General features: G+C 35.6%; 1 protein-coding gene across 1 annotated transcript in view; it reads right to left on the reverse strand.

Annotated features, from left to right (window-relative positions):
• Positions 1-14,642, reverse strand: part of LOC139874949 (uncharacterized) — a 52,760-nt gene that overhangs the window by 14,855 nt on the left and 23,263 nt on the right. The window lies entirely within an intron of this gene.

A 14,642-nucleotide genomic window follows, 5' to 3' on the forward strand; every position in this document is an offset into this window, starting at 1 on the left:
AACTACATATGTAAAAACAAGACTACTAACTTAATGATTTTTAAACGAGACATATATGTAACGATTATCGTTGTAAAGACATTTAATGTATATATATCATATTAAGAGATATTCATACATGATAATATCATGATAATATAATAATTTAAAATCTCATTTGATATTATAAACATTGGGTTAACAACATTTAACAAGATCGTTAACCTAAAGGTTTCAAAACAACACTTACATGTAACGACTAACGATGACTTAACGACTCAGTTAAAATGTATATACATGTAGTGTTTTAATATGTATTTATACACTTTTGAAAGACTTCAATACACTTATCAAAATACTTCTACTTAACAAAAATGCTTACAATTACATCCTCGTTCATTTTCATCAACAATTCTACTCGTACGCACCCGTATTCGTACTCGTACAATACACAGCTTTTAGATGTATGTACTATTGGTATATACACTACAATGATCAGCTCTTAGCAGCCCATGTGAGTCACCTAACACATGTGGGAACCATCATTTGGCAACTAGCATGAAATATCTCATAAAATTACAAAAATATGAGTAATCATTCATGACTTATTTACATGAAAACAAAATTACATATCCTTTATATCTAATCCATACACCAACGACCAAAAACACCTACAAACACTTTCATTCTTCAATTTTCTTCATCTAATTGATCTCTCTCAAGTTCTATCTTCAAGTTCTAAGTGTTCTTCATATATTCTACAAGTTCTAGTTACATAAAAGCAAGAATACTTTCAAGTTTGCTAGCTCACTTCCAATCTTGTAAGGTGATCATCCAACCTCAAGAAATCTTTGTTTCTTATAGTAGGTTATCATTCTAATACAAGGTAATAATCATATTCAAAATTTGATTCAATTTCTATAACTATAACAATCTTATTTCAAGTGATGATCTTACTTGAACTTGTTTTCGTGTCATGATTATGCTTCAAGAACTTCGAGCCATCCAAGGATCCGTTGAAGCTAGATCCATTTTTCTCTTTTCCAGTAGGTTTATCCAAGGAACTTAAGGTAGTAATGATGTTCATAACATCATTCGATTCATACATATAAAGCTATCTTATTCGAAGTTTTAAACTTGTAATCACTAGAACATAGTTTAGTTAATTCTAAACTTGTTCGCAAACAAAAGTTAATCCTTCTAACTTGACTTTTAAAATCAACTAAACACATGTTATATATCTATATGATATGCTAACTTAATGATTTAAAACCTGGAAACGCGAAAAACACCGTAAAACCGGATTTACGCCGTCGTAGTAACACAGCGGGCTGTTTTGGGTTAGTTAATTAAAAACTATGATAAACTTTGATTTAAAATTTGTTATTCTGAGAAAATGATTTTTATTATGAACATGAAACTATATCCAAAAATTATGGTTAAACTCAAAGTGGAAGTATGTTTTCTAAAATGGTCATCCAGACGTCGTTCTTTCGACTGAAATGACTACCTTTACAAAAACGACTTGTAACTTATTTTTCCGACTATAAACTTATACATTTTCTGTTTAGATTCATAAAATAGAGTTCAATATGAAACCATAGCAATTTGATTCACTCAAAACGGATTTAAAATGAAGAAGTTATGGGTAAAACAAGATTGGATAATTTTTCTCATTTTAGCTACGTGAAAATTGGTAACAAATCTATTCCAACCATAACTTAATCAACTTTTATTGTATATTATGTAATCTTGAGATACCATAGACACGTATACAATGTTTCGACCTATCATGTCGACACATCTATATATATTTCGGAACAACCATAGACACTCTATATGTGAATGTTGAAGTTAGCTATACAGGGTTGAGGTTGATTCCAAAATATATATAGTTTGAGTTGTGATCAATACTGAGATACGTATACACTGGGTCGTGGATTGATTCAAGATAATATTTATCGATTTATTTCTGTACATCTAACTGTGGACAACTAGTTGTAGGTTACTAATGAGGACAGCTGACTTAATAAACTTAAAACATCAAAATATATTAAAAGTGTTGTAAATATATTTTGAACATACTTTGATATATATGTATATATTGTTATAGGTTCGTGAATCAACCAGTGGCCAAGTCTTACTTCCCGATGAAGTAAAAATCTGTGAATGTGAGTTATAGTCCCACTTTTAAAATCTAATATTTTTGGGATGAGAATACATGCAGGTTTTATAAATGATTTACAAAATAGACACAAGTACGTGAAACTACATTTTATGGTTGAATTATCGAAATCGAATATGCCCCTTTTTATTAAGTCTGGTAATCTAAGAATTAGGGAACAGACACCCTAATTGACGCGAATCCTAAAGATAGATCTATTGGGCCTAACAAACCCCATCCAAAGTACCGGATGCTTTAGTACTTCGAAATTTATATCATATCCGAAGGGTGTCCCGGAATGATGGGGATATTCTTAAATATGCATCTTGTTAATGTCGGTTACCAGGTGTTCACCATATGAATGATTTTTATCTCTATGTATGGGATGTGTATTGAAATATGAAATCTTGTGGTCTATTATTATGATTTGATATATATAGGTTAAACCTATAACTCACCAACATTTTTGTTGACGTTTTAAGCATGTTTATTCTCAGGTGATTATTAAGAGCTTCCGCTGTCGCATACTTAAATAAGGACGAGATTTGGAGTCCATGCTTGTATGATATTGTGTAAAAACTGCATTCAAGAAACTTATTTTGTTGTAATATATTTGTATTGTAAACCATTATGTAATGGTCATGTGTAAACAGGATATTTTAGATTATCATTATTTGATAATCTACGTAAAGCTTTTTTAAACCTTTATTGATGAAATAAAGGTTATGGTTTGTTTTAAAATGAATGCAGTCTTTGAAAAACGTCTCATATAGAGGTCAAAACCTCGCAACGAAATCAATTAATATGGAACGTTTTTAATCAATAAGAACGGGACATTTCATATATGAACGGGTCCCTTTAGTTGGTATCAGAATGGTGGTCTTAGCGAACCAGGTCTCGTATTAGTTTGTCTAACTGATAGTTGTTTAGATGCATTAGTGGGTCTGGACTTCGACCGTGTCTACATGTCAAAAGTTTTGCTTATCATTTCGTGTCGAAAATTACCTGCTTATCATCCTTAGGAAATTACCTGCTTATCATTCTTAGTCTAGACACGTTTTACTGCATTGACTGCATGAATAGTGTATAGACAAAATTCATATCTTAGTGTATCTGTTACTGCAGACTTGCCTGACATATGCCGTAAATTCCTCCGTAGTCTACGAAATCTTCAGTACTATATATATAGATATTCTATGTAGTTAGAATATCATCCAATATTCAAAAATCATTTCATATCGAAAAATCCCTTACTCTATCGTACGACAGCTATTCCGATATGGATATCCACCTGAGCTCCGAAAGCAGTGTAACCGAAATGGATCAACCGATTAGTCATCTTCAATTCTGGATGAATTGGGGATGGGTTCGTGATCGACTTAATCAATGGAGACGCGAAGAAGGCGATCCCTTCCACCAGCCGAATTTACCTCTTGGCGATGAAGATGAAGCACTTACCGGCGAACCTATCCGAAACACCATTTTCAGTCTCATTTCCAGGGTAGCTCGACATGATTATATTCTATCCACTATTCTAGACCTTATTCATCCGCTCGTTCTGACCGACAATCATCATGGAGTAATGGAAGAAGTCAACGAGCTTCGCGCTCGAGTAATCAATTTGGAGAATATGGTGCAAAACTTACCAGCTTCAACAACATCATCGGCACCAACAGTACTACCAACATCAACACCAGTACCACCAACAACCCAAGTTTCAACATCACACGCCTCAACATCGCAATCTATACCTCGAGCATAACCATCATTCTACATAACGTTCTACATTATTTATCTTCGTTCAACATGGCGATTATATAATCTTTAATGTTTTAGAGATTGTATATTCTTATTCTAATGGTAAATCAAATGAGTCTAATATCATATTGACTCATTAAATTCATGATTACATCTGAAGAAAATATATATGTAAGTATATTTTCATAAAGATTGTAATTAAAATTCTTTTGTACAAACCGTTAATGGTGAAAATATTTTAACGGGTAGGTAATACCTGAGAAATATTTAGATTTCACATTAATAAGTTACACTGTACATTCTTCGAATCTGATTCAACAGTCATTTACTATCCTACTTACACCCACAGATATACGTATCCGTTCACCGCAGAATAACCATTTTCATTCAATTTCATATTTGGATTTTGACCTATCAGAATCCAACAAGTGGCATAATGAAGAAAACATTGGACAAAAAAATAAAATTTGTTAGAAACAAACAATTTAATTATGAGAAGAATTTTGATAAGAATCCACGCTAACTGTTCCTAGCTAACTGATTAATTCCGTAGTACATTTTAATTATCGCAATTTAATTATCGCAATTTATTTATCGCAATTTAAATTCTCGTAATTTTATTTATTGTCCTTTAATTTCTTTTATTTATTTTACACACTTTAAATATCGGGACACGTATACAATATTTTGACATATCATATCGACGCATCTATATATATTATTTGGAATAACCATAGACACTCTATATGCAGTAATGATCGAGTTAGCTATACAGGGTTGAGGTTGATTCTATAATAATATATATATTTTGAGTTGTGATCGAGTCTGAGTCATGTACACGGGTCACGATACGTATTAATTAATTCGAATATTATATATTAAACTATATATGAATTATTGAACTGCTAACTGTGGACTGCTAACTGTGGACTACTAACATTGGACAATTAAAATGAATTAAAATATTGATTATAGCATATGAAACTAAACATTTCTTCAAGTTTGCCACTTGATTTCATCTTAAACCTCATTTGTATCTTGACGATTACAATCTGCGTTCAAATCTTTCATAATCCTTAAAAATACCTCAATCGAGAGGATGAACCAACCGCACTTCATCTACGGAAAAAAAGATTGATGCATATAGTTATGCACCTGAAAACACTCGGAACTTGAGTAAACGTCTAACACGTATCTGTGCTAGCTCATTTGGCATTGCTATTACCCAAAATAACCTTGCAATCCCTTTTCAAAATAGCCAATTTTGTCACAGCTCCAGCAAATCAACTTCGACTTTCATTCGAATAAACTCTATTATAACTTTGATATATAAGTTCGCCTTTCGTCATCGTTACAGGAGAACCGTTTATATTCCACCACATTAGTAGTAAACTTACCAGCAACTTCATTAATCTTTGACTTTCTGAAAAATCATTACATTCATCGAAACCCTGTCATATACTCATCCACATCTTGTGATAAGAATTGCCATATCAATTTCTGGTAATCAGCAATCAATATTTTGAATCTCGCCGCGCTTCTACATCAATAGTTATATGTATATATATATAACATTTATCTCTTAGAATTATGATATTCCATTCTGAAATTCCTGAAAAGCACTCTAGCTTACGAATCAGATCTCCGAGTTCTGAAAAAGCTGATGAAGCAACGAAAACTGAAGACTGTTTAACAGTCGAAAGTTTGATAATAAAGAGCGACATACTAAAAAAGCTCAAGAGTTTTGATACTGAACAACTAGTTAAGCAAACCATGAAGGAGATTCTGAATAAAATCACAAGGATCAAACTTTGTATTTAAAGAATCCTGATAATTCTGTTTCTGAGGAAATCTTTAGCGAATACCTTACTTCTAAATTGCTCTAAATCATTGTGAATAAATTTCTTCATCACACTATGATTCTAAAATTCTAGGATATCATAGTATCTTTCATTATAAATATCCTCCATATTTCTGAAGATAATTTTATAATTATTCTTACCTGAAATTATTTATCCCTTAGCGAAATCAGTGTTACATCAGAAAGGAAACTGTGTTAGTTTCTAAATTCTGAAAAATTCGAATTTGAATTATGAATGATTTTGAAGTAGTGTTGGAAATTGATGCATGAGTTAGTATAATATAATGACACTTGATCAACGTGATTATATTACAGTAAGTCATACTGAGTTTCTAATGGAACGTGATGATTCACAGACCATAATGTCATCATGTGCCATGTTACATGACTCTTATATTCTATCTAATCTCTAAACAAAATCAAGAACATATCTTCTTGATAATTCTATCTTTTTCAGTGACTCTTGATAATTTGGAAAATGTTTTGGGAATATGAATTGAAGTATAAAAGATGAGAGTTATGGAAATAATAAGACGAAAGAGGTTCATTTATAGTGGAAACATCAGACAGAGCAATCGAGACAGATGATCACATTTAATTAAAGAGGATCCAAATTTCCTTATTCACTGAAACATCAAATCTTATTCAGATTACAAAGATTTCCTCTAAATTCCTTAAATTCTGAAAATCTACCATGACTGGGTCAAAAGTTAAATCTCTATCTCAATCTTTTGAGACAGCTTCACTCGTACGTTTCACATAATCGAATCGTTTTATCTATATTAATCAATAATGATAAAACTCTATTTATCAACTCATATTCGTCATGAAAACAATTTTTATTGTTAGCCATGACCACCTCACTCAAATTTCGGGACGAAATTTCTTTAACGGGTAGGTACTGTGACGACCCAAAAATTTCTGACCAAATTTAAACTTAATCTTTATATGCTTCCGACACGATAAGCAAAGTCTGTAAGGTTGAGTCTCAAAAAGTTTGAACTGTTTCATATATTCAATTGACCTTCGACTGCTCTCGATGATTCACGAACAATTAATTGTAAATAGATATGTGTGTATGTATATATAAATAATAATTTGAAATATAATTTGAAATATTATATATTGTTGTTATTAAAAATTAATAAAATAAAAATAGGATATTATAAATAATTATTATTTAAAACATATCTCTATATATAAATAAAATATATTAAAAATAAATATTAAATGATTGTAATGCTCGTTTCATGTTTCGATTGATATTAAGCAAGTTAAATTCAAACTTATGTAATTTTAAAATAAACGGTGACACGAAAATGAGTTCTATAAATTTTAGCCTTACTAAAAATGCATTTAGGAACTATTTGTTAAGTTTTAACACTTTTTATATTTTACCCAAAAATGAGAGGGACAGTTGATGTAATTTTTATTTAATAAATTATGATTAAATTTTATACCATAATGACCAAAATAAATAAATGAACTTAATTTTAAAATATGGGATTTTTCTGAACACTTTTATGCGCCACTGTTTAGCAATGGACACGATAGCACTCCTTGAGAAAAGGATCTGTAGGATTACTCGGCTGCTAACTGCTCCTTGCTGTTACTGTTTTCAATCACACTTTAAATTATTAAAGAGTGTATCATATATTATTATTATATTTATTATTTATTATTTATTTATTTAACATCTATATCTATATATATTCCCTACATATGGATTCAGGAGACAAAACCCTTCACCCTCACAATTGTGAACCTCCCTGCAACCATCATCCTCGCCGCCACAACCGGCGACCACCTCACCACCACCGGTATCCTCCACCGCCACCACAGTTCACCCTCCATCACCACCTTGTCTCCTCTATCCACCTCTCTCTCTCCCTCACTATTTTAATTCTTCGTGCACTTAAAAATCACCACACCTATTTCTAATTCGTTTCTGTTTCCTGGACATGGACTACTCACCACCAAAACTCATCGTGAATAAACTACTGCGATACAGCTTCTCCTTTCTGTTTTGACCGAAAACCACGTCCACCCGTTACCACCACCTGTAACACCGGCCATTTTTTTTTTAAATACACAGCGGAAGACTTTATTAACAAACACAATATAAGTCACGTCATTACGTTTAAGTTTACACAACGGTGTTACGTTATCACAAAACATTATTTATACAAAAGTCCACATCAGAGTTGGGTTGTCAAACATGTCTTCTGCAATAGCACCCTTCCCGACTAGCAGTACCTAAACCTGCAAGGGGAGAATATGTGGGGGATTAGCGCACCGGTAAGTGAATGGAATCTATCTAACAGATATAGCTTAAGTCACACACAAGCTATATACTAACAACAACACATGCTAACTATCAACTAGAATACAATAAGACAATACGAGGATCGGCGGCTTGTACGAGCACACGACTCCTAGCTGATCGGACTTGAGTCTACCGATAGTCCCTGCTACTCAATTCACAGTATAGTTATCCAGATGCAGGGGATGCATCATTCACACTATACTCTACAATCAGTAGCCTATGGACCCAACCTCCCCTAGGCACGGTTGACCTTATACGGACTCTAACCTCTCCTAGGCACGGTCTCGAGTCCCCAGTCTCCCTAGGCCCGACTGGTGCCATTCACACAGTGTACACATAATTTACATACAACATCAGGCATACTATATTATTCTAACATGGCAATTTCTACACTATGCATGGTAAAAGAGTCAACCACAGTAGCATGATATGCTACCTAAACTCTATCCGGAGATAGACCCACTCACCAATTACCAGCATCTGCTCAGTTATTATTTCTGAGCTTCCTCCTTGTCCTTATAACCTGAAAACAACACAAACAAAGTTAATATACATATCCAATAAATAATATAATCATTTCATACAATTAACTAGGTCATAACACCATATATTCATAATTTTATGAGTCTACATCATGACTCCACTCAATAATGGCATACAGGTGCGTGCAAAACACGACATACACACTAAAACTCCTGTTGCGGCCTAAAAACAGTTTGATCTAGTTTCTTAAAAGTTCATCATTGAAAAGTATTCTTTATTACGATTCTAACGATAGTTTATTCATTAAAAACAGAGTTACGTTTTGAAAGTTACGTCCGTTTCAATTTCATAAAAGTACTGTAGCAAATAGTGACACTGTAGCAGTTCGGGTACTGTAGCAAGATACTGTAGCAAGATACTGTAGCAACTGGGTTTCGAAGCAGTTCGCTGTTTTTGCGATTTTTTCGCCCAAAACTCGATTTTTGAGTGTTTTTGATCCGTTTTTAAGCACATGGAAGCTACTAAACATATATACAACCTATTTCTAACATCAATTAAGCATAACAAACACCAAAAATGAAGATTCAAGCTTAAAATCACACTTTTTATTCAAGAACACAAAACCCATTTTGAGCAAGAATTAATACATGAATCTATGATATGCATACCTTATATTGATCACGAAATCACAAGGAATATATCTCTAGCTTCAATTAATCAAAAGGCTCACAAAATCAAATTAGGGTTTATGTGTGTGTTTGTGTATGTGTTCGTGTATGTGTTTGATGAAATGAGAAATGGATAGAACTATTCAGATACATACACTTAAATGAGTAATAAACTCATACCCCATATCACACAAGTATTTACTAGTTATCTTATCTGATAACCTTTCATATCTCCTTAGGCGGTCCTAACGGAGTCCAAATTAAATAAACCAACCTGTTCTGGGACCCTTGTCACAAACTGGTCACAACACAATTATAATAAAACACTAATAAAATAATTAAAATAAAAGCACTTAAGACTAAGCACAAACCCTAAGGCAAAATAGGCAACTTACAACTAGCCCGGGTTTCAGTCTGTTACAAATCCACCCCTTAAGAAGATTCCATCCTCGGAATCTGGTCTTGGTCAAACAAATGAGGGTAACTTTTTCTCATCAACTCTTCCGTTTCCCACGTAAGATTAGAACCCAAACTGTGTTTCCACTCAATCAACACCATCGGAATCTCTTTCTTTCTCAGCTTAGTCACCTTTTGGTCAACCACACGGACCGGCTCTTCCACCAATTTCTTATTCAAATCGACCCTTAAATCTTCTAAAGGAAGAAGTTGTGTTTCATCGTCGACTTTACACTTACAAAGATAACATACGTTGAATGTATTATGAATACCAGCTAATTCTGGCAGAAGATCTAACACCACAGTCTGATCATTCAACACTTCACTGATCGGAAACGGACCAATAAATCTCGGTGCTAACTTACCACGTTTACCGAATCTGATAACCCCTTTCCACGGCGAAACTTTCAGATACACTCGTTCACCCACATTAAAGGTTACCGGACGTCTACGCGGATCAGCATACATTTTCTGCCTATCTCTAGCGGCTTTCAACATTTCTCTCGCAATTGCAACTTTTTCGGCTGTCATTTGAACAAATTCGGGACCTGCAAACTGTTTCTCCCCGGCTTCTAACCAACAAGTCGGAGTTCTGCAACGACGACCGTATAACATTTCATAGGGCGGCATCCCTATACTCGAATGATATGAATTATTATACGCAAATTCGACCAACGGCAAATGTGTATCTCACGAACCACCGTATTCTAACACACAAGCCCTTAACATATCCTCCAAAGTCTGTATCGTTCTTTCACTCTGACCGTCTGTCTGAGGATGATAAGCTGTACTTAAATTCACACGTGTACCCAAATTCTGTTGAAGACTATTCCAAAAATTAGACACAAATCTGGAATCTCTGTCTGAAACGATCGATAATGGCACACCATGTCGACTAACTATCTCGTTTATATACAATTCGGCTAACTCACTTAACGAAGCTGTTTCACGAGTAGCAAGAAAATGAGCACTTTTAGTTAGGCGATCCACTATTACCCAAATCATATCATGTCTTTTCTGAGCTCGAGGTAATTTGGTCACAAAATCCATCGTTATATGTTCCCATTTCCACTCTGGAATCTGTAACTGACGTAACGAACCATAAGGTTTCTGATGTTCGGCCTTCACTTGAGCACATATATGACACTTTTTGACATAACGGGCGATATCTGATTTCATTGTTGGCCACCAATACACTGTTTTCAAATCATGATACATCTTATTACTACCCGGATGTACTGTCAATCTGGATTTGTGAGCTTCCGTCATGATTAAATCCCTCAAATCTCCAAGCTTAGGCACCCAAACACGATTGTTTAAGGTCTTTAGTCCACGTGAGTCATCAATTAAGTCCACTTTTTGTTTGGTCATTTGTTCAGATTTAATATGTTCGTCCTCTAAAGCACAGGCCTGAATGGTTTTTAAGCTGTTAATCAAATCTGAAGTTATATTCAAACGAAGAAATTTCACATTTTCACTTGACTTTTTACGACTTAGCGCATCTGCAACCACATTTGCCTTACCCGGATGGTATTTAATTTCACAATCGTAATCTTTGATCAACTCTTGCCATCGTCTCTGACGCATATTCAATTCTTTCTGTGAGAAGATATACTGCAAACTCTTGTGATCTGTACATATAACACAATGGGTTCCATACAAATAGTGTCTCCACAGTTTCAAAGCAAACACTACTGCAGCCATTTCAAGATCATGCACTGGATAATTATTCTCATGAACTTTCAAATGTCGCGAGGCGTAGGCGATTACTTTATCTCTTTGCATTAATACACAACCCAACCCAGCATATGATGCATCACAGTATTCCACGAAGTTGTCTGAACCTTCTGGTAAAGCTAACACTGGTGCCTGACACAGTAGCTGTTTCAAAATCTGAAAAGCCTTTTCCTGTTCGTCAGTCCATCGAAAGGCTACATCTTTACGAGTCAACTTAGTCAAGGGACCCGCTATTTTCGAGAAATCCTTGATAAATCTGCGATAATAACCGACTAATCCTAGAAAACTCTTAATCTCAGTCGGAGTCTTCGGAGAATTCCAATTCATTACCGCTTCTATCTTTGTCGGATCAACTTTTATACCTTCGGCACAAATCACATGACCCAAAAACTGCACTTCACGTAACCAAAATTCACACTTTGAAAATTTTGCAAATAGTTGTTCACGTTTCAACATGTTCAAAACCTGCATCAGATGTTCAGCATGTTCACTTTCGGTCTTTGAATACACTAGTATATCATCTATAAACACAATCACAAACTTATCTAAGAACGGGCGACACACTCTATTCATTAGATCCATGAAGATTGCTGGCGCATTCGTCAACCCAAACGGCATGACAAGAAATTCATAATGACCATACCTTGTTCTGAACGCTGTTTTCGGTATATCTGATTCAGCAACACGAACCTGATGATATCCGGATCATAAGTCTATCTTAGAAAAGAATGAAGCACCCTGTAACTGATCGAACAAATCGTCTATTCGAGGTAACGGATACTTATTCTTCACTGTTCTTTTGTTCAATTCACGATAATCAATACACATACGCATTGACCCATCTTTCTTTTTAACAAACAATACCGGAGCACCCCACGGTGAAGAACTCGGTCGGATAAACCCACGATCTAATAGTTCTTGAATCTGTGACCTCATTTCACGGATTTCAGACGGCTCTAATCGGTATGGAGCTTTTGCAACTGGAGTTGTTCCAGGAACCAATTCAATCTTATATTCAACTTCCCTTACCGGCGGCAGACCTGGTAACTCATCTGGGAACACTTCGGGAAATTCTGATACTATCGGAATATCGGCCACTATTTTCTTTTCTTTCTTCGCATCAATCACATATGCAAGAAATGATTCACAACCCTTTGCCATCGACTTTTTCGCTTTCATCATGGTTATCAACAGAAAATTATACCCTCCCCGCTCCCCTCGGGCCACAACAGGGGTTCCATCGGTCGAACGAAAGGTAATCATTTTCCTATCACACTTAATATTAGCCCTAAGCGAGCTCAACCAATCCATTCCTAGTACTACATCAAAGCTAGGAATAGGTAACACTAAACAAGTCACCGGGAAAGACTTCCCTTCGATCTCTATACAAACCCCAGTCACATAGGTTGTGACGGGTGTGGTCTTACCATCAGCTACTTCTACACTAACCAGCTTGGGTAACACAGTAGCTGGTAAATTCAACTTAGCACAGAAATCTAGGGACATAAAACACCTATTGGCACCACAATCAAATAATACGCGAGCATGTATTGAGTTGATTAGAAACATACCGATGATTACTTCGTCAGTTGCCACAGCATTTTCCACCGACATCTGAAAAGCTCTAGCCTCTGCTGTTGAAGGGTTCTTCCTCTTCTGCCCACTCGAGGTAGTTGACCCTCCAGCTGATGCTGAACGCGCCCCTGACCCTACCCCGGAACTACCACTCTTCGACGGACAAATAATTGCACGATGCCCTGGTTTGTGACAACTCCAACACACACTATTTGGATACGGGCATGCTGAAGACTCATGCCCAACAACACCACACTTTAAGCATCTTCTTATAGCCTCAGAACACTGACCAATGTGAGAAGATCGACATGTGTGACACCAATTCCCTTTACCTGATCCAGATCTAGTACTACTCTGACCACTTTTACCCTTCGATTTAAACTCACTAGACTTCTTGGATTTAGATCCTGATTGACCAGATACTTGCCCACCTTGTTGTAGCACATTACCAAACATTCTGTTTCTGGCGGCCTGAACATCACTTTCTACCATCTTAGCCATCACAACAGCTTGAGACAATGATGTAGCTGTTCTAACAAAAGTTCTGTACTCAGGCAGAATGATATTAACAAAATGCTGGATACGAGACGCTTCGTCTGGCACCCATTGTTATACAAACCTCAGTTTATCCATAAACTTCTCTACTACCTCATCGATCGTCATTTGAGGTGTCATCTTCATTTCAAGAAACTCAGTCTTGATTCGGTTCATATCAAACAGATTACAATACTGTTCACACACCTTCCCATAAAACTGCTCCCATGTGATCATACTCACTTGCTCTTTCGGTATACTGGAAATCAAAGAATCCCACCAAATCATAGCCCTACCTTTCAACAGTCTACTAGCATATGTTACCTTCAGCTCAGGTTCACACTAACACGCTTCAAATACCCTTTCAACTTCTCGCAACCAATTGAGAGTTACAGTCGGATCAGTACTTCCAGAGAACTCGGAGGGTTTGCAATCACGGAAGTTCTTATAAGTACATCTTTTGGGTGGTTGCATGTAAGGTTGATGGAACATTTGCATTTGGTATGGATTCATCATCATGGGATTTTGGTAAGTAAAGGTGTTTTGTGGTGGCATATAATATTGGTTAGGTATTTGATTCTAAAACTGGTTCTGGGGCACATTAGGTATCGTTTGGGATTGCGCTGTTGGGAATCCAGGTGGTGTATCATCATTTCCAGAATGCCTCGCCAATTCAAGCTCATTAATTTTGTCCTCAGCCTCTTTTAGCTTGCTTTCTAACTGAAGGATGTTCCGGTGCTCTGAATGTTCCTCAGCCTCTGATCATCATCTGACTCAACACCCTCTTCTGGTGCTCTGAATGTTCCGGGGTTGGAGGGGCCAGTTACGTTTCTATCAGCCATACCTGTGCTACAAAATAGCTCACACAAAAGCTTAGTGGATAACAGTTAGTTCAATCACAACTAACACACGTATATCCTATTTTCACTTAGCCCCCACTCCCACAGACATGTTTGACTTACCTCAGGGTTTGGGAACAAAATACGAGCACATATTTGCTGCCAAACCATGCTCTGATACCAACTTGTAACACCGACCATTTTTTTTTTAAATACACAGCGGAAGACTTTATTAACAAACACAATATAAGTCACGTCATTA

Source organism: Rutidosis leptorrhynchoides, chromosome 11, assembly GCF_046630445.1.
Source record: "Rutidosis leptorrhynchoides isolate AG116_Rl617_1_P2 chromosome 11, CSIRO_AGI_Rlap_v1, whole genome shotgun sequence".
Taxonomy (NCBI): Eukaryota; Viridiplantae; Streptophyta; class Magnoliopsida; order Asterales; family Asteraceae; genus Rutidosis; species Rutidosis leptorrhynchoides.